At 43.9% G+C, this 20,405-nt stretch overlaps 1 protein-coding gene across 1 annotated transcript in view; it reads right to left on the bottom strand.

The window, feature by feature from the left end:
• The window catches only part of LOC145510507 (uncharacterized), a 546,282-nt gene extending 526,642 nt beyond the window's left edge, over window positions 1–19,640 (bottom strand). The window contains exon 1 of the transcript XR_014057062.1: window positions 19,083–19,640. The gene's annotated coding sequence lies outside the window, so the exon portion shown is untranslated. The remainder of the gene's footprint in view (window positions 1–19,082) is intronic.
• Window positions 19,641–20,405: the final 765 nt, after the last annotated feature.

Below are 20,405 nucleotides of genomic sequence, written 5' to 3'. Positions count from 1 at the left end.
CAACCCATCATATACAAAGAACTTCAACTCATGATTGATATAAAATTGGGTAAGTTAAAGAGATGAAAGCATCTCTCAGAGTGTGTCCAAGGCTCTGTTTGTTTGCTTCCCCTGTTTTATGCCCCTTTTCTATATCTTTTCATCAAAAACTAAGAAAAAATCCTAGAAGTCAGTTGTGCTTGTCAAATGTCTGAATATCACATTTAATGCACTGAATGAAATTCTTAAGTTTCAAAATGATCCAAACAGACCTAGGTCCATACCACAAATAAATGCAAACAAGGTTAAACATGTATTTCTGCATCTGCGTTCAAAATGAAATCCACTGTATAAACAGAGAAATAATGTGACAATTCTTCAGAAGGAACAAAAACTTATACCTGGATTCCAGGTTCATCTTAGACTGCAAGTATTTTAAAATAGCACAAGAGAGAAGGAGCAGCAAGTGTTTGTGTTTAACCAGTCCCCATGCTCTGATCCTTGAAAGCTACAGGATTCCAGAACTTAATCTAAGTCTTAATTTCCTCCTTCATAAAATGGCAATAATAATGACTTCTTAAGGAGTAGTGCCAAAGAATTGATGCATTTGACCTGTGGTGTTGGAGAAGACTCTTGAGAGTCCCTTGGACTGCAAGGAGATCCAATCAATCCATCCTAAAAGAGATCAATCCTGGGTGTTCATTGGAAGGACTGATGTTGAAGCTGAAACTCCAATACTTTGGCCACCTCGTGTGAAGAGTTGACTCATTGGAAAAGACCCTGATGCTTGGTAGGATTCGGGGCAGGAGGAGAAGGGGACGACAGAGTATGAGATGGTTGGATGGCATCACTGACTCGATGGACATGGGTTTGGGTAGACTCCGGGAGTTGGTGATGGCCAGAGAGGCCTGGCATGCTGCAATTCATGGGGTCACAAAGAGTTGGACAAGACTGAGCGACTGAACTGGACTGAAGGAGTAGTAAGGACTAAATGACATATTAAGGGTACTAATAGTATTACTAACAATGATGGTAACATCTATCACTCATTTGAATTATTGAATTCAACACTTATTGAGTTCTACATGCATTATCACATTCATCTGCATTCTAAAACAGTATTTGGTACACAGTAGGTTTCTAATAAGGGCTTCCCTGGTAGCTCAGCTGGTAAAGAATCTGCCTGCAATGCAGGAGACCCTGGTTCAATTCCTGGGTCAGGAAGATTACCTGGAGAAAGGGTAGGCTACCCATTCCAGTATTCTTGGGCTTCCCTGATGGCTCAGTCGGTAAAGAATATGCCTGGAATACACCTGCAATGCGGGAGACCTGGGTTCGATTGCTGAGTTGGGAAGATTCTCTGGCGGAGAGCATGGCAATCCACTCCAGTATTCTTGCCTGGAGAATCCCATGGACAGAGGAGCCTAGCAGACTGCAGCCCATGGGGTTGCAAAGAGTTTCAGACATTACTGAGTGACTAAGCACCGCCCAGGTTTCTAATAAGCCCTAGTCCTTGTTATTAACTAGTTGGCCTTCCAGCATTATCTAGGAGAATCATTCACAAGCATTTAATTCAGATTTCACCACTATTCCTTACTCCAGACCCTAGAGTAGAATCTGTAGCTGCCACATAGACTTTTGCCCTTGAGGGGACCAGTTCTATCACAAGCCATGCTTACAATTCACAAAACTTTTTAAAGTAGAGCTCTTCTTTAGAACTGCTATTTGTTTCCCTGTGCATAAGGTCTCAAGAAGTATGGCCGTATTCCACTCTATGTATGTGCCATAACTTCTTTATCCATCTGTTGATGTACATGTAGGTTGCTTCTGTGATGTGGCTATTGTAAATCATGCTGCAGTGAACACTGCAGTACATGTGCCTTTTTCAATTATGGTTTTTTCGGAGTATATGCCCAGTAGTGGGATTGCTAAAAGGAACAAATTTGAGTCAGTTCTACTAAGGTGGATGAACCTAGAGCCTGTTACACAGAGTGAAGTAAGTCAGAAAGAGAAAAAAAACACAAGTATTGTATATTAATGCATATATGGAACCTAGAAAAATGGTACTGATTAACCCATTTGCAAGGAAGGAATAAAGACTCAGACATAGAGAACACACTTGTAGACACAGTGGGGGAAAGAGCGGGTGGGACAAATTGCGAGAGTAGCACTGAAATATGTATATCACCATATGTAAAATATATAGCTAGTGGTAAGCTGCTATATAACACAGGGCGCTCAACCTACTGCTCTGTGACAACCTGGAAGGGTGGGATGGGGTGGGGATGGGAGAGAGGTTCAAGAAGGATAGGGTGTATATACAATTATGGCTGATTCACATTGCTGTATGGCAGAAACCAACACAACATTGTAAGGCAATTATCCTCCAATTAAAAATAAATTAAAAAAAGAAGTATGGCAAGTCTTTCTTAATGGATGGGCACTTATCATTCTTGACCTTCATTACCTTAAGCCACTTTGAAGAATGAATTTAAATTTAACATTTGTAACATGAGCTACATTTTGTATCACGTTATTCCAAACAGAGCCTCAAAAAAGTATTGATACTTGAGTGATATTCTAACATTATACCAAAATTTAATTTTAGTTCTTGTGTATGAGATGCTACCATGGAACATGATACTTCCTGGTGGCTCAGATGGTAAAGAATCTGCCTGCAATGCGGGAGACCTGTGTTCAATCCCTGGGTTGGGAAGATCCCCTGGAGGAGGGCATGGCAACGCACTCCAGTGTTCTTGCCTGGAGAACCCCCATGGACAGAGGAACCTGGCGGGCTACAGTCCATGGGGTTGCACAGAGTTGGACATGACTGAGCAACTAAACACAGACCATGGAACATGATACTCTAGTTAGGAGAAACTAAACAGATTGACAGACATGTAGAATAAGGTAGCTAGGCTTATAAAGCCTATAATCATGATCTAGGATGAACAGTTCAAAGACAATGAATGTTTACACTGTGAAGACTGGGGAGTGGGAGGTTTGAGAGAAATATGGATGTTGTCTTCAAATGTGTGCAATGATTCCCTGTGGAATCAAGAACACAGTATGAAGAGGCACAGGAGAAGTAACCAAAGAACAATGGGATGACCAAAAATACAACCAACCACATTAAGTTTAAAATCAGATGATATAGGAATAGTTGCCACACAGTGACAATCAGCTGGAGTCTGATTTAGACAGTCTCTACCCTACTCTTGTTAGCTTAAAACAACATTCAGAAAACTAAGATCATGGCATCTGGTCCCATCACTTCATGACAAATAGACGGGGAAACAATGGAAGCAGTGACAGACTTTATTTTGGGGGGCTCCAAAATCAAGGCAGATGGTAACTGTAGTCATGAAATTAAAAGACACTTGCTCCTTGGAAGAAAAGTTATGACCAACCTAGATAGCATATTAAAAAGCAGAGACATCACTTTGCCAGCAAAGGTCCACCCAGTCAAAGCTATGGCTTTTCCAATAGTCATGTATGGATGTGAAAGTTGGACTATAAAGAAAGCTGAGTCCTGAAGAATTGATGCATTTGACCTGTGGTGTTGGAGAAGACTCTTGAGAGTCCCTTGGACTGCAAGGACATCCAACCAGTCCTCCTAAAGGAAATCAGTCCTGAATATTCATTCCTGAATATGCTGAAGCTGAAACTCCAATACTTTGGCCACCTGATACAAAGAACTGGCCCATTGGAAAAGACCCTGATGCTGGGAAAGACTGAAGGCAGAAGAAGGAGATGACAGAGGATGAGATGGTTGGATGGCATCATGACTCGATGGACATGAGTTTGAGTAAGCTCCCGGAGTTGGTGATGGACAGGGAAGCCTGGCGTGCTGCAGTCCATGGAGTCACAAAGAGTTGGACACGACTGAGCAACTGAACTGAACTGAACTGCCCTACTCTATGGCTGACCCCACTTGCTTTTATATCTCTTCAGGACTCCTGAATTAAATGACCTCTCCCGTTTCTTCAATCATCAGGATTCTCTAACTCAAATGGAAAGAACACTCGGTGTTGAGACACAAGGTCCATATCTAAGTTCACCGTGATTCTGTATCCTTGGACAAGTTGCTTGAACTCTCTGATCCTCTTTTTTTCTAATCAAGAAACAATGTTTTTTTTAGAACATCTCATAGGCTGATATAAGGATGATGTGAAATCATTTCTTCAAGCAATACTGAAGCACTTGCAAAGGTAAAATATTATCACCAAACACACAGGATGGTTTGTTTATTCATTTCAAGGTAGAATAATATGGCTTCAATATTCTCTTAAAATAAAAACAGATGAATATTTGAAACACCTATATTTTGAAAGAACATAGATGAAATTACATAAAGTCTGATAAAAAATATTAAACCTCTAGCTGTGAATTGGGTGTGTGTGTTCAACACGTTTATCCCTGAGACAAATTAAGTTTATTAATTTAATATATTTTAAATGTACTATATAACACTTCACCTCCAAGAGCTTAGAAACTCTCTTTAAAAAAATTAGACCAGTGTTTGTGTTTGTGTGTGTGTGGGTGTGTGTGGAAAAGAAGGTGGGACTCTATGGAAATTTCCACAAATTTCAAGTTTCAAGACACAGAGAAAATGATACCTCTCCTGAATGACTCATCCTAACTGCTGCACACATTCAAGCATTGGATAATTACAAAACTCTGCATTTGCTTATATCTGATTAGAGATTGGGGTTTTCAAAGAATCACTGAAGGGAAGATACTAGAAGTAAAAGACTGAGCTAAAGAGTTAGAATATGGCACTTAGTGAGATACTTAAAATTCAGATCACAGATGTGGTGCAGTTATTGCACTGAACAGTTCAGCACTGAGGTTCCCAAAGTGTGGCCCTCAGATCAGCAGCAGTAGCATCACTCTGAGCTTGTTAGAAAAGCAAATTCTTCAGCCCACCTCAGACTTACAAGTCATTACTCTGGGGTAGAGAACCCAGGACTCTATTTTAAAAAGTCCCTGAGGCTTTGCTGATGATCCAGTAGTTAAGAATTCACCTTGCAATGCAGAGAACTAAGATCCCACATGCCACAGAGCAACAAAGAGGTCCGGAGCCCACGCGCCACAACTAGAGAAGGCCACATGCCAAAACAAAAGATCCCATTTGAGGCCGTGAAGATCCTGCATGCTGCAACTATGACTCAATGAAGCCAAATAAGTAAATCAATAAATATTTTAAGTAAATAAAGTCTCCAAGGTGATTGTGATGCACACCAAAATTTGAGAACCATAAGCCAAGGGCATGGCTAAGGTAGTAGTCAGATAAAGTAGGATGGAGAACAAGATTCTCTGAAGGAGGAGAACAACCAGGATAATGAGGAAATTTTCTACAATAGAGATTGTAATCATCAAGAATTATGACCAGTAGTTTTGAGGAAAGAGAAGGAGCCAGTCCAGGAGCTGAAACCCTCAAGAATGTTGAGGCTATGACTTGGGAGTTAGTGAATGAACTTAACAGGGGAGGGCAGCCAGTAATATAGACAGATGGTTCAAATCGTCAATCAAATAGCACATGCAAAGGCCCTGTGGCAAGAAGCAGCAAGAGACTGGGGTCAACAGGGGGAAAAGGATATGATTCCCACCCTAAGGCCAAATGAAAATAATAGAATAATGTTAATTTTGGTGGCCAAAAATATCAGAATCAGATTTGCCTGTTTTTAAAGGTTCTTCAGGCAACCAAGTAGAGACAAATACTAACGGTCAGGCTGTAAAATTGTTTAGGAATGTTAAGTGTATGGTTGACTAGTGATAGGGTGAAATGTTTAGAAATGTCAAGGATAATTCTGGGTTTCTGGTCTGCACAAATGGTGCCGCTTTATCAAGATAGGGAGATATGGAGTAACATTAGTAGGCTAGGGAAAATACTCTAAGGCTTCCGATAAAGATTATCTTATTATAATCTTATAACCTTCTAACATGGAATATGACAAGTGCTATAATTCAGGAATAACTACCTTATGTTGATGGTAAACTGTAAAGCCAAAAGGCCAGGGTTCAAATCCCAGCTCTAGCACTTTGCAGCTGGCAACTCATAAGCAAATAGTTAACCATCTCCTCTTTAAAATGGAAATAACAACACTGAGTTCATAAGTGCCAACAAAAGGTCCCTACTCTCCAAGGAAGACCAGTTGTTCTGCAGCCACTCTCAGAGGTTTTAAAACCCATACAAATAGATCAGTGGCAGTTTTGCACTAGTACAAAAGCTTCCCAAACCTAGCTAAGCAGTGAGAGTCCCTCTTCTGAAAGTCAATTCCAGTAGCCACACTTCCACAGGTAAAGGTCAGCAAAACCCCTAACCCTTTGCTTCCAAAAGGTGGACATCCCATTTACCACATCCTCTTCCTATTCCATTCAGTTGCCTGTCCCACAGGCAGAAACCACTATCATCCATATCCTGAACTTTGTTTACATTTCTTTCCTTTAAAAAAATAAAAAATAACTTTAGTGTTCCTTGAAGAAAACACAGGAAGTTGCTATAGGTGATATACCATAAATAATATACTTTTATTCAATATTTTTATATACATCTCCAGGTTAGTGTATATAGTCATAACTCACTCATCTTCTCTGCCATATAACCCACTGCATAAATATTACACAACTTATTTATTCACTTTCCTACTAATGGAGATTTTGGTTATTTCCATTTTCTTGCTATTATAAACAGTGCTTTTATGAATATTCTGGTATGTGTCAACTGTGACACATGTACAAAATATCTGGAGGAGATATACATTAGGAGCAGAACTGCTGAGTCATGAAGTTGACCACTGTTTAAAGTCACAGCAAATGCCACAGGATATTTCTAAATGATTGCATTCCCCAAATCAGTGTATTAAAGTTCTCTCCAACACTTCATGTTTTCAGACTTCTTAATCTGTTCTAATCTAGCAAGTATAAATGAGATTTCAGTGATGTCTCTCTGCATTTCCCTAGGTACTATGAGGTCACATAATGCTTCATATGTATACTGGGTATATGTTTCTTTTCAGGGTAACTCCTACTGAAGCCCTTTGTCCATTTTTCCATTAGGCTGTTTATCTTTTTCTTCTTTAATGATAGTTTTTTATATATTCTAGTCATGACTTTTCATCATTTACATGTTTTTCAAACAAATATTTTTGTTCATAGCTTATCTCTATGTGTCTTTTGAAGAACAAAATAAAGGATCTGCAAACCTTTGGGATGTCTCATAAAACTGACAAGTTTCTAATTAGATTGATGATATGCATGCCTGTGTTTTAAATAATTTCCTTTTATTTCTTTAAAGAGTCATACCAAATTTTTTAATTCTATATGTGATCATTCCAATACTTGAAAATCTCAGGGAATTAAGTCTGTTTTCTGTTTTGTCTCCCTTCTGATATTCTCACTGATAATGGTTGGTTTTCTTGTATATTTCTACCATCTTTGATTGTGGGATCACTTTTTTTTAATCTTCCCCGTGGGGCTCCTATAGTTCCAAATAGGGTATGATTTTCTGTAAAGAGGAATGGTGGATGCTCTCACTAGAAGACGAGGGAGGCTACCAACCTAGAACCACTTAGTACCCTTCCTTCCAGGTCCTGATATTATTTGGGAGCCAGGTTCGGATTCCTTACCTTCTAGTTTACAACTGGCTTACTCAAGGCTGATCCTCAGAAACAGAGCTATGAGTATCACATGCAGAATAATTCTGGTCTTTCTTACCTGTTCCTTACTCAGTATTTGTCACTGGTGGTTCAGTTCAAGGTTTGTTGGATACAAGAAGGGCTAGAGATTTCCCTTGCTTGCTCCAAGCCTAGTAAAACATTGAAATCTAGGTTTATACATTATCTAGGTGCTTTATAGCCTTTGAAGTAGCCTATATCAAGTGACAGTATAAAATAATCATTTTTAGTTTATTGTTGTAAGAGTTCAGGATGTGTAATATCATATAAAACTGTCCACTTGTCTATTACATAGTGGTTCTCTGATGACATGTTGGAAATGTCACCCAATTATGTTGCTCCTAGCTAATCACTTCCTTCTCTGAATCCTAGTGGATTCACTGTCCATAACATCCAATTTAACTCTTAATTATGTGCAATAGTTTAACACTCTCAATCTGCTCTGGGTAAATACATGCTGTCTCCAGGTTTTCCAAGGACAGAAAGCATTGTCTTTACTTGTCTTTTATTCTCCCAAGACCCCAAGCACAAAAGGTTCTTGATCAAAAAATACTCAGTAATTTCATTGTGTAAAAAATCCATACAACTGAATTAAAAACAGAATTCTTGACAACAAGCCCAAAAGACCTACAATTAGAGATCCACTCTTTTTCAAAATAATCCATCCACTTATCACAAGTAAAATCAACAATGCGAAATAATAAATACTTAATATCCTTCATAAAACTACAATTTAAGCTGCTTTTGCAAAAAGAGAAAGAAGAGAAGAGATGGGAAGAGAAATGCTATCATCACTGCCTTGAAGGAAGATGAAACTCTTATTTTTGCGTACAATAAATTACATTTGTTTCCATATGAATCTCTCTCACACACTGGCTTAAACAAGAAAGGGGAACCAGAAGAATATTTCCTCCTCCATGTTTCAAAATCAAAACAGACCTAATGATACAAGCACAATCCCTGAGTGAATAAAATTACAAAGAGTCTAGCTACTCAGGACCAATTTGTAATCAGAGCATCAAGCCATACTGTACAAAAATGTCAATTCTGGCACAGCCCTGATGAGCTAAGATTGAACACACAGGCCAGTTTATCATATTATCCTGACTGCCCTCTTTTAAGACTGGCAGGCACAATTTGAGTACAAAAAGGATTTCAGTGTGAGTGATCTTGTATCTGAAAAAGAACTCACCCAGACTGACAATGTTCTTCATTGCTATTTTTTTTGTTAAGAGAAATAAACACAGAGAAAGCATCCAATATAAATATTTTCTCAAAATCAAGTGGTCCTTTATAACACTTTTCACTATGATATATACAAATAAAAAGCTAAGCGTTAAGAGATACTTTTTTTTTGTTAAAAATGTGTCATTCAAAACAGTGTACTGATACATTTCAAGCATTTTGATACAGTCTCTATTTCTTTGAGCTAGTGAGAGTAACACTGAGACAATCACACCAAAACCTTCATTAAGGTAGGATAGGGGAGGGTGGGATTGGCTGCTTGTAATCCTCTGTGCTGCTTAATTTCATTCTACTGCCATCCAAACAACTGATTTTAAAAAGGAAAAAACCTGTAATTTTAAGTTTGAAGTAAAATTTCCTCCCCACTTTGGCTGGTATGGCATATCTCAGGTGATAACTTAAAACGTGCTTCATTCAGAAACTTCCTGCCTACCAATCAGGATGGAGTTGCCTGTCTCTTCCACTATTTTTTACAAACCAAACTAGTGAGTTCACTTTCTAATTAGTTCATTTGTTCAAGTGTATGTTCCTTCATTGAACACCTGTTTCCTGGGTACATTTTTATGCTTCCTTCAAACTCACTAGGATAACAGGCAGGAGAGTCACACTGAAAAATCCTGTTCTCGGTAAGGTAAAATCTATCATCTCATACCTTGGAAACAGTCACACAGCCTTCTTTAAACCTTCTATAGAAACTTAGCTGAGGCAGGTTAGATGGAATATTTTATTTCTGTTACATGCCTGTACATTAGCCTTACAGCAGCTTTTTCTTAGGAATCGACATGTGCCACTGTAATCCTCTACTTCAAGCACCACTAGCTTCCCTGCTGGTTCTTGACTGTGACACTCACAGTCCCACTCCAGGGCCTTTGTACAAGCTCTCCTTCTTGCAGGGAATGATCTCATAGCAGACACCTCCTAGACAGCATCTGGCTTAAGTCTCAGTAACATACAATTGTTTATCATTCTCGAACTGTTTGGAGTAAATAAATGATGTCTCTGGATTCTTCAGGAACAAAAGCAATGTCTTTACTTACCCTATCTTCCCACGATCCCAAGGACAATAGGTCTTCAACAAATAACTGCTGGTAGCTACATGGTACAAAAAGCCCCACACGTCCTTCCCTCCCCTCCCCATTCTCTCTCTCTTTCTCTCTCTTTCTCTCATGCACACACACACACGAGGCAGGTTAGCTCCGCAGTTTCTCAATCACTACACTTTACCACAGCTAAATAAATCCCAATAGCTCAGTATAAACTTATGTTAACTATCACTGTGATGTACAATGTAAATAAAAGAAAAAAGGTATACATACATGTTATATATGTGAAAGAGAATAAATGCATGCTTTTTGTTCCTACATAAAGCAAAGAAAAAACAGAAGACTCTGGACACATGCTTGTACTAGGAAAGGAGGAACTGGGATCAGGGAAGAAAGAATGCTTATTTCTTGCCAATTTGTACAGTTTAGATTTTTACTACTCATATGCAGTGTTAAAAAATTAAAATTCACCATTTAAAAAAATTCTGCCCCCATCCCAACAATCATCAGAGTTTCTAGAACAGGGTCTTTGCACACAAAGCATGGGAAAACCAGACTTTCATTGGTGCTTGCACTAATGCCTTTAAATGTAAGAGTAATGCCCTCTGGGTTGTGAAGGGGGAAGTGGTCTAGAGAGAAACGTGTATAGGAGTAAATGACACCCAAGTTGGCATCAATGCTTCTTCTATCCTCCAGGATCTTATCCCCAGTCATTTGGTCAAAAAGTCTGTAAAGGTTCACAGAAGACAGCCACAGGGCACTCATCACTGACCCTGCCCCTCCACAGAGCCTTTCAACTACAAATAGTGTTCGAGTTAGTCGCTCGTCATGTCTGACTCTTTGATATGCTATGTACAGTAGCCTGCCAGGCTCCTCTGTCCATGGAATTCTCCAGGCAAGAATACTGGAGTGGGTAGCCACTCCCCTAGGTCCTTAATAAACACAAACATTAGCAGCATCAAGAGAAGTAGTAACTGGTGTGCTGCTGCTGCTAAGTCGCGTCAGTCGTGTCTGACTCTGTGCGACCCCATAGACGGCAGCCCACCAGGCTCCTCCATCCATGGGATTCTCCAGGCAAGAGTACTGGAGTGGGTTGCCAGTGCCTTCTCCGACTGGTATGCTGGTAGTCCTTAATACTTGTCAAAATGGTTCCATCAAATGAGAAGTATAGGGTGGAATGTTAGGTCTATACAGCTAAAGCAGCTAACTGATATCTACATAGGAAGTTTTGCATTTTAATAGAAGACCATGGAAAATCCCAAACTATTTCAAGTAGAGGAACTGCAAGCACCCAGACGGGCTAGAGAAGGGAGCAATTCATTCTGGTGCTAAGGCTACAAAAAGAGGTGCCTCTCCCTTGCACCCAGCCATCGGACAGCAAATCAAAAACAGCACAATGCTGCCCTGCAAATAGGTTCATCAGTACCATCTTTCTAGATCCCATATGCATGCGTTAATATACAATATTTGTCTTTGTTTTTCTGGCTTACTTCACGTATACGTAAAATAGATAGCAAGAGGAGATTTGCTGTGTGACTCAGGAAACTCAACCGAGTGCTCTGTATAAACCTAGAGGTGTGGGATGGGGTGGGAGATGGGACAGGAGTTCAGGAGGTGGGGAACATATGTATATCTGTGGCTGATTCATGATGATGTATGACAGAAATCAACACAATATTGTAAATCAATTATCCCCCAACAAAAAACACAAAATACAGCACCAATAATCTCAGAATGACTACAGTTGAGGGGCAAAGAGAATTAACTGTGCCTCTTCTCCTTGAATAATCAAAGTCTTGTTACTTTGGGTTGACATGGCAAGCCTTTTGGGAGTCAGGGAAGGTACTGTGTTGAGATATTTCTACTGCCTTGTCAGTACTAATTATAATGTTTCCAAAGGATCATCCACAAGATATCGCACCAATGATCTGTGTCTTAACTGTCTCCATAATATTGACACCATGTGATAAAGATCTGTGTGTTAACAACGTCAGAGTACACTGCATACATTTCTGTGTCTGAGGATATATTTAGGCTGGTCTATTTAGTCAGACTCCAAGGCACTCCAGAGGTAGAAAGAAGGGTCCTAAGGTGACTGTGTCCCATCTTTTAAAAAACAAAAGCACTAAAAAGGAAGGGAAGAGTGATCTGAACTGCTCTTCTGCCAACACCCCTGTGCCAGGGGCTTGGCAATGAACTTCCATACATCTTCCACGTCTCCTTGAAATATCACCCTCTAGAACATCAAAGGAAGATCCCCGTCAGGTCATATTTCCTTGCTTGGAAAGCCGACTGGGTATCCCAGAAACCCACAAGACTTTACCAACGTAGGACCTGCCAGGATGCTCTTCTACAAACATCTCTGACACTTGGGATTTGCCCTAGCAGCAAATCATTTAGTCCCGCTTTCCTCCTCCTCAGTATGAGCTTTATCTTGAAATTTTGCAAAGTTCAGGCTATATACATGCAGAAGGCTTCCAAGCATGCCTTCAAAGCAAACAAGGGCTCACCACTGATGTGTTCATCACTCTCAGCTGTACATTAAGATTCCTGGGCAATATAGGTACTACTATTATATAAAATAGATACCTAATAAGGACCTACCGTATAGCACAAGCAACTCGACTCAATCCTCTATAACAGCTTTTATGAAAAAGAAGCTAAAAAAGATGACTATATTTATAACTGACTTGCTTCACTATATACTTGAAACTGACATAACATTGTAAATCAACTATACTCTAATAAAAATTGAAAGGAAAAAGAGTCCTGAGCAAGCAGCCAACACCTCTGGCTCTCACGTTGCCTCTGGCACTAATTTGCTGGGTAACTTCAGGCAAATCTCTTTCCTTCTCTGAATCTCAGTTTTCTTGTCTCTTGTACAAGCTGGTAGAACTAGATTATCTCTAACCTTGGTTGTAACTCCAGGAGCCTATTAATTTTTACAACATTTAGGCTGAGGAACAAAAGTGCCTTTCTGAGAAACTAATTAAATGTACAGATAAAATCACATTAACTTATAAATCAGAATGTCCCTTCTAATTACATCTTAAGCAACATCATGATGGAACTTGCCCAAAGCTACCAATGTAGTTAATCAACAACTACTGATACCATAACATTCCTCTTCCATCTAAAGAACTTAAAGCCTTTGGGGACATATTATATAGCAAAGTTTTCAATGCCAACATTTGGATGTTTTCCTTTTAGAATTTAAAGACAATGACCACTTTTTCTGGAACATCTAGAATTAGTTCAAAGTTTCAATTAGACATTCAAAAATATTTTGTAAGTTTTCTATAGGCACTGTGGATATAACTTCAACTAAGACCATGTCCGTGATCTCAAGAAACATACAGACTGAGTAGCAGATATAAAGAAGCAAATGTCACAATGTAAGTGAAGGAACATATTATGAAGACATTTAATTCAGCGCATGAAGAGTCAGCTTCCCTGGTGGCTTAGTAGGTAAAGAATCCGCCTGCAATGCACGAGACCCAGGTTCAATCCCTGGGTCTGGAAGATCCCTTGAAGGAGGGGATGGCAACCCACTCAAGCATTCTTGCCTGGAAAATTCTGTGGACAGAGGAATCTGGCAGGCTACAGTCCTATAGGGTCGCAAAGAGTTGGACATGACTGTACACTTGAAGAGTCAAGTGGAGATTTTCCCAAACAGTATCTACAATGAGACTTTTAAAACAGGTGGAAGTTACTCAACCAAAAGCAGAAGGGGATGGATTCATGAAAACTCTTCCCAACTGCCAGGAAATCAAAAGCAAATATTTGGAGGAGATTTAACCACCTAAAATTTATCCCCCCAAATTCAAAAGATCCTCACTAGAACAGCTCTGACACTCTACTAATGGGTTTAATTAAAATACAAACCAGAGTATGTTTCATATGCAATACTGTCTTAACGTTCAAAGAAAGAACAGTGACTCATATCAATGTAGCAGTAAGTCAGAAGAATTTAAAAGGACAGATCAGGGTTGCAAGTCGGGGTCTAGCACTTAAGATCTGGGTGACCTGGGCAAGTTACTTAACTTGTGTGATGTCAGTTTTATCCTTGATTTAATGAAACCTGGCATGTGACATCTGTTTAGTAAATACTAGGTAACAGATGAGTCGTTACCACATGCCAGACACTGGGCTCAGCCCTTCAGTCACTGACCAAGATAAGTCCTGGCAGCATACACAGAAAGGACATCTTTTTATCATCTTCAACACCCAGATGAAGAAATGGAGACACGATCAAGTTCAATGACCAGACCGAGGTTATAACAACCAGCAAGGTGTAGGCAGGCCTTAACCTCTAGTGGTCTGCATTCAAAGCCCAAGTCTTAACCATTCAGTGTTTCTTTCCACCTTGTACTTCTACCAGCCATGGCAGAAAAGCAACTTCGCCCTCTGAAGTAGTCGAAATATTCCTAGCTTATTAAAGATGGAGACATTGTGAGGGTAAGAGTGTAAGTTCTCCCCAGTTTGCATCCCATCCACAAATGGCTGTGGTTATTTATAACACATGTACCACACAGCTGCCTATCAGCTCTACCTCAGCTCAATTACCATCCTTGAATAAGAGGTCAGGGTTAAAAGTAACAGATTCAGAAAATAAATTTGGACCTGAAAAGGGAAAGATGACAAAACAGTTTGCTGGACAAGATGTCTGGCACCTTTGGCCACTTTTCAATGAAACAGAAGGGAAAAGATGTTGAGGTTACCGAGAAAACAATTTAAGTGTGCTAGAAAGAGTGTGGGTGTGATGGCAACTTGTTACCTGCAAAAGGAGGCAATGACATATCCCAGAGGAGTCAAAAGCATGATAATAAAGGGGAGGAAAGCCGTTTTTCTTATCCCACAGCTAGATCCACTAAATTGGGAGAAGGGGCTTGACACTATGACACAGCAACACATTGGCCTGGCTCACCGTGTCATTTTGTGTCGAGTATTACTACAAATACTGACACTGATGCACTGAAGCAGCATTTGATGCTTCCTTAAACACTTTCAACTTGGCACAGGAAAAACCAAATCTAAAAAACATCACTGTGATGGCTACACCTCTCAAAGAGCTCTCCAAGTCGCCTCTAGGATGACCAGCGTGTTTCCCTATCCGTGGTACGTCCGTGTGGGCTGCAGCAGGCAGAGAGTATACTACTTTGTGTGTGTTTTGCTAGAAGCAGGAGGGGCTTGGAGCTCTCCTCTCGAAGCTGTTTGAAAGGGATCCACGGCGTCAGATGCCAAGAGCTAGAGAATAACTGGGGCAAACGGTACCAGGCAGATGCAGAGTTGAGGCAGGGACTAAAAATACAGATTTCTGGGCTCTCTTCCCAAAGGTTTTGATTCAGTAAGCCTCTAGTAGGGTCTGGGCACTTGCATTTTGATTAAATATTCATTTGACCTCAAGGATCAGCCAAACGCGACAACCACTGGTGTAGTACCGCGAAGGCTGGACTGAGACTCAAGACAGCAGGGCAGGTCCCAGCTCTGACAGCTACTGGTTGTAGGGTCTCTGGCAAGTCTCTTTACAGTTCTTAAGCTGCTCCTCAATTTCCTCAATTGATAAGGTGGGAAGCGAGAGTGCCTGGGAAAGATCTCTGAGATTTTTGATTCCATCAGTCTAGAATGGAGTACTAGGACTAGCAGACAGCTCAGTATGTCATTAGGACCTTGAACCCTGGTTCAGTTCAGTTCAGTCGCTCAGTCGTGTCTGACTCTTTGCAACCCTGTGAACCGCAGCGCGCCAGACTCGTGAGTCAGTGATGCCATCCAACCATCTCATCGCCTGTCGTCCCCTTCTCCTCCTGCCCTCAATCTTTCCCAGCATCAGGGTCTTGAACCCTGGAGTCAACCAAATCCAGGTCACATTTCCTCACTGCTGCTTCCCAGTTGCTGGGTCACAGACAACTTCACAGGGACAAGTAATAATTTCTTTAAGTCTCAGTTTCCTCAACTATAAAATGCTGACAACAGTAACAGTGCCTATGGCATGGATTTTTCTGAGTTTTAAGTACACAGTGCACAAAGACTGTCCAGGACAGGGCCCCACCGAGTGTCTGATACCTGTTGGCTGTGAACACCCCTGACAAGGTCAACCAGGAGAGCTGTCTGCTGTCCCCTGGAGCTACTGTGATTAATGAGGTTCAGGAGAAGGTAACCCTGGCTGAGCATCCTTAGGCTTGTCTTTTATCAAGAGAAATAAGAAAAAAGCTTCTCTGGGGAGGGCAGGATACCAGAGTGAGGCATTAAACTGTGTCTCTTAAGAGGAAACACGGGGACAAATTAGAGAAGGGTGTTATACCACCTATAGCATGTTTATCAAAGTGTGACTCAGGGACACCCTGCTTTAGAGTCAATGGCGTACTCATTAAATTAGCACATTCCTGTCCCTATTGGATTAAACCCCATGGGGAAGCACATCCAGTACTGTGCTTTTCTCAGAAGCTACCAAGAGACTCTTCCTTAAACAGGGTTTAGAGAATCAGTGGCAAATGCTATTCATGATACAGCCCCCTGCCCCTCAATTCTCCAGCCCTGTGTTCAGGCAGGAAAAAAAAAAAAAAAAACACTGAAGGCAAATGAACTTGTGCATCTGCGTGTTTACCAAAAATCTAAACTTCTTATGCTCTTGTCATCTCCAATGCAACTGGGTTCCAAGCGAGTGTCCAGTTTCGCATAGTGCACGACTCCCCAGAGAAACAAACACTAACCCAAGGCTGGCTACTTAAGGATGTGGATTATGTCAACTTCCTTGGAATGGCAGTGTGGTTTCTAAAACTTCAATACAAAAAGCAAGTACCTCCTGCTTTCTCTGCCTCCTCTATTCTCCATCCTTCCTCTCCACTCCACCTGGCTTCTTTACCTGGTTCCCATTCCTTTCCCCTTAGGCTTTCTTTGCTTACATTCTTTTGTCTGGATATCTTTTCCATCTTTTTCCTTATTCCCACTTCTCTCACTCCTGTTAAGCTTTGCCCTATCCACCCTATACTTCCTTCTCTCCTTCCCTCTCTCATTTTGCCTCTGAATATGTTTCTCTCTCTCCGATTCCTCCCTTGTTCTGCCTCTGTGTGTCTCTCTGCCTCTTCCTTTTCCTGCTTCTTGGTTTCTGTCCATCTGTCCATGTGTCTCTCTTTCCAAACTCTGTTATACACAACACCTTGCTGTCCATTCCTCTTCTTGATGCCCCAGCTCCTGGCTCCCCTCCTAATAAGAAACCTCCAGGAGTCAGGCTTCTGGGCAGCCACGCAGGCTGGCCCTGTGAAATCAGCCAGCACCCTCTACAAGTCAAGGGGCTCACTCTACTTACAAATCCTTGGCAATCTGCTGCCAGAGTCCCGGAGTGAGGAGGATAACTCCTGGGAAGGGACACTAAATGAGGGGCTGGAAAGACGTAGTAGCAATTACAGAGTGGAAACAGCAAGGCTAAATTGCTGCAGTACCTAGAGCCTCCCCTGAAGGAGAAAGTGCTGGACCAAGCACAAGCAGTGGAGGGTTCTTGTTGCATTTTGAGTGTCTGTCACTTTATTTCCATAGTACAAACAGCTCGCTGGCAGGCAGCGGAGTGGCGGTGCCAAGGGGGTGTTGGGAAAGCTTTAGCATCTCAAAATCTCCACTCATCTCCTGAAAACCAATCGACCTCCTCCAAACACAAAGTCTGAGTGAAAAGTGAGTGTCTCCTATGCATGGTGCCTCCAGACAACTTGTCTCCCCACACACCTCCCCCTAGTGGCTCCCCCATCTTCCAACCTGACACCCATCTTTACCTATCTCCTTTACAGACAGAGAGGCTTCTGCCAGGAGCAGAGATAACTGTCCCCAATCTACCGATGAACAAACTGAGGGAGGAAGCCACACAGCTGAGGAGGGAAGATGCCACTTTGGAGTGCCACTGCTTTCAGGGCCCCGGGAGTATTTTGCACATTCACATTACTGGAAAGATGGTGCATTCAAAAGAAACTTTTTCAAAGCGCTGCCCCGCCCTCTGTCATTGTGCATCTCCGTGGGTGGGGGATACACGGTCTCTATTCTCTTTCTGTCCAGCTCTCAAACGACTTGTCCTCACACTGACCCACGCACACCACCTGTCCACACCCTTCCCAGGCGCTCCAACCCAATACCTCCATCTGAGTCTTGGGATAAAAGTGCAACAGAGAGGTAAAGAATAAACTCGTGCCTGGCCCGGGTGTTTCTGCAACTCCCCCTCCCCTTGGGGGAACACAGAGGAGCAAAACGCTGAGGTCTGGCTCGCTGCCCAGCCTAGGGAACTGGAATACCCGCCACAGGGGCCACGAAGAAGGCCGGGCTCGCATCCGAGGATCAGCCAAGTCCGCGTCGCCCCAGCTGAATGGCCCCTCAGTTGCCTACAAGTTGAAACGTCAGTCAGGCACACAATGAGGCCGCTGTTTTCCGACAGGAGGCATTTGGATGCCTCACACACTCACCCCAAATCGGGCCTGAGAGCAGAGAGCGCATTTCTTTACCCATGTTCAGATGCCCCCCCTAGAAGCAGCAGCCTCGGCCCTGTGGAGGGAGCGGTTCCCCTCCCCCGCGCCCGGCTACAGGAAGCCCGCGCAGGCCACCTGTTGGACTCTGCCCGGCTGCCCCAGATCTTGCGCCCCCAAACCCGCACCGCGGAGCGGGGCACCCAGGGTACCCTACCCGTCAGTGACGGATAAATTCCACTCGCTCCTTCTCCTGTGGTTTCGTCTCCTACTCCCCATCACCCACGTACACAGTTCCTGTATCCCAGCTGTTGCCTATAATGAAGCACGCTTAGACCTCCCCGAGGGGCGCGGGCTGCCCTGGGTCTCTGAGCGCCCAGGTGGCTGCGGATCTCTAAGCGCTTACGCTGGGTGCCTGCTTAATGCGCGGGAGGCTGAAAAGCCCCAAATGGCAAATTGATTGGGGAACAGTCAGAGGCCTGCTCTAGGGAGCCCCCTTTCTCCTTGGGAAGCGGAAGAGGTCTCCCTCCTTGGTTTAGAAATGAAGGCATTCGGATTGGAGAACCACTATTGCGTTCCGCTGCCAAATCCCAGGATAGGTGCAGGGAGACTCAACTTTCTCCCGTCTCCCTGCCTTGCCTGCTAGCAATTACTTAGGAGGAAAGGGCGCCGCCTGGACCGACCGGGCTACTCACCCCTGGGTATGGACGCTGCCCCGCAAGAGACCTCAGCAGACCCGCGCGCGCGCGCGTGGAATCCGCGAAACGCCTTGGTGTCTCGCTGCTCTTTCGGGCCACGCGGCGAAGGCTACGCGCTCCAAGCGGGGCAGCCGAGGGCAGTGGATCCCATGAGTAGCGAGTTGGCAGAGGGCGCGCCGCCCGGCTGGGGGCGCATTGCTCCCAGGGCTGGCGCAGGCTGCGGCGGGGAGAGGGGCTCCCGGGGAAGTTGGCGTTGCTGGAGGCTGACTTCGGACTTCGCGCTCGCTTCAGCTCGGGCGGCCGGGCGCGTCCTTCGGGATAAACAGGGACTCGCCGGCGGAATGGGGGCCGGCTGCGGGAAACCTCCGCTAGCCGCCGCCTAGAAAGAGTGCGGCGGCGTCGCGCCGCCTGGAACCCCCAGCAGCGACTGGAGCAGAGAGCGAGCGAGAGCGCCCGGCTGCCTCCTCCCGGCTGCGGGCGCTCCTTGCTCAGAGCCCGGCTCGCCCCAGCCCGCCGCGCCCCTCCTCCTGTCCGTGTCCTCCCCTCCGCGGCTTCACCGGCTCGCGGGGCTGGGCTCCGGCCAGAGGCAGAGCGGAAGGCGGCCGCAGAGCCCGCAGCATGGAGGGTAATCTCGCCGGCTGGGGCTCGGGCTTGGGCTCCGGCAGCGGCAGCAGCGGCCGCCGCCTCCCGCGCGCCCACGTGCCGGAGCCCCGGTGTGCGCGCTCCGGCCCCGGGGCTGGAGGGAGGGAGGGAGGGCGAGCCGCGGGTGGGGGTGGCGAGGAGAGCCTGCACACCCGCGCAGCTGAGGGGAAGCCGCTGAGAGGCTCAGGAGGGCGCGGAGCTCCTCGTCTGTAGCTCCAGGAAGACTAGTGTGCCAGGCTTCCCCAGCTCCCCCCTCCCTTTGCAAAGCGGAGCGAGCCTGCCGGGGGCGGGGGCGCTCCACTGCACAGGATCTGCCGCGAGTAGAGGCTGGAGGCGGCTACGTGTCTCCGCCAAAGGGACAGGTTCCAAGTATCCTTGAACCCCGTCACGTCTTCCCCCGCGGAGAATGGGTTTCAGAAACCCCGGGTGAGAGATATGCCTGTTTCGACTTGCCCTGCCTTCCCCCAAGAGTAAGCACTTTTCCCATGAACCCACAGATTCCAAGGTACTCCTTCCAGGGAGAGAGTTGTCTTGCAAGAGGGGCCTGACAACCTCCAATCAACTGACCGATAATGAATGAGGCTCACTTTGAGAGGTGCCGGGCCATGTCCTGGATCATCGGGCCCTCCGTGGTTGGAAGTTGCGTTGTCTTCTCTGCTCTGTGGACCCTTACATAGG

The sequence above is a fragment of the Giraffa tippelskirchi genome, chromosome 6 (assembly GCF_054371585.1).
Source record: "Giraffa tippelskirchi isolate mGirTip1 chromosome 6, T2T-mGirTip1v1.2.pri, whole genome shotgun sequence".
Taxonomy (NCBI): domain Eukaryota; kingdom Metazoa; phylum Chordata; class Mammalia; order Artiodactyla; family Giraffidae; genus Giraffa; species Giraffa tippelskirchi.
This window is presented reverse-complemented; position numbering and strand designations above follow the sequence as displayed.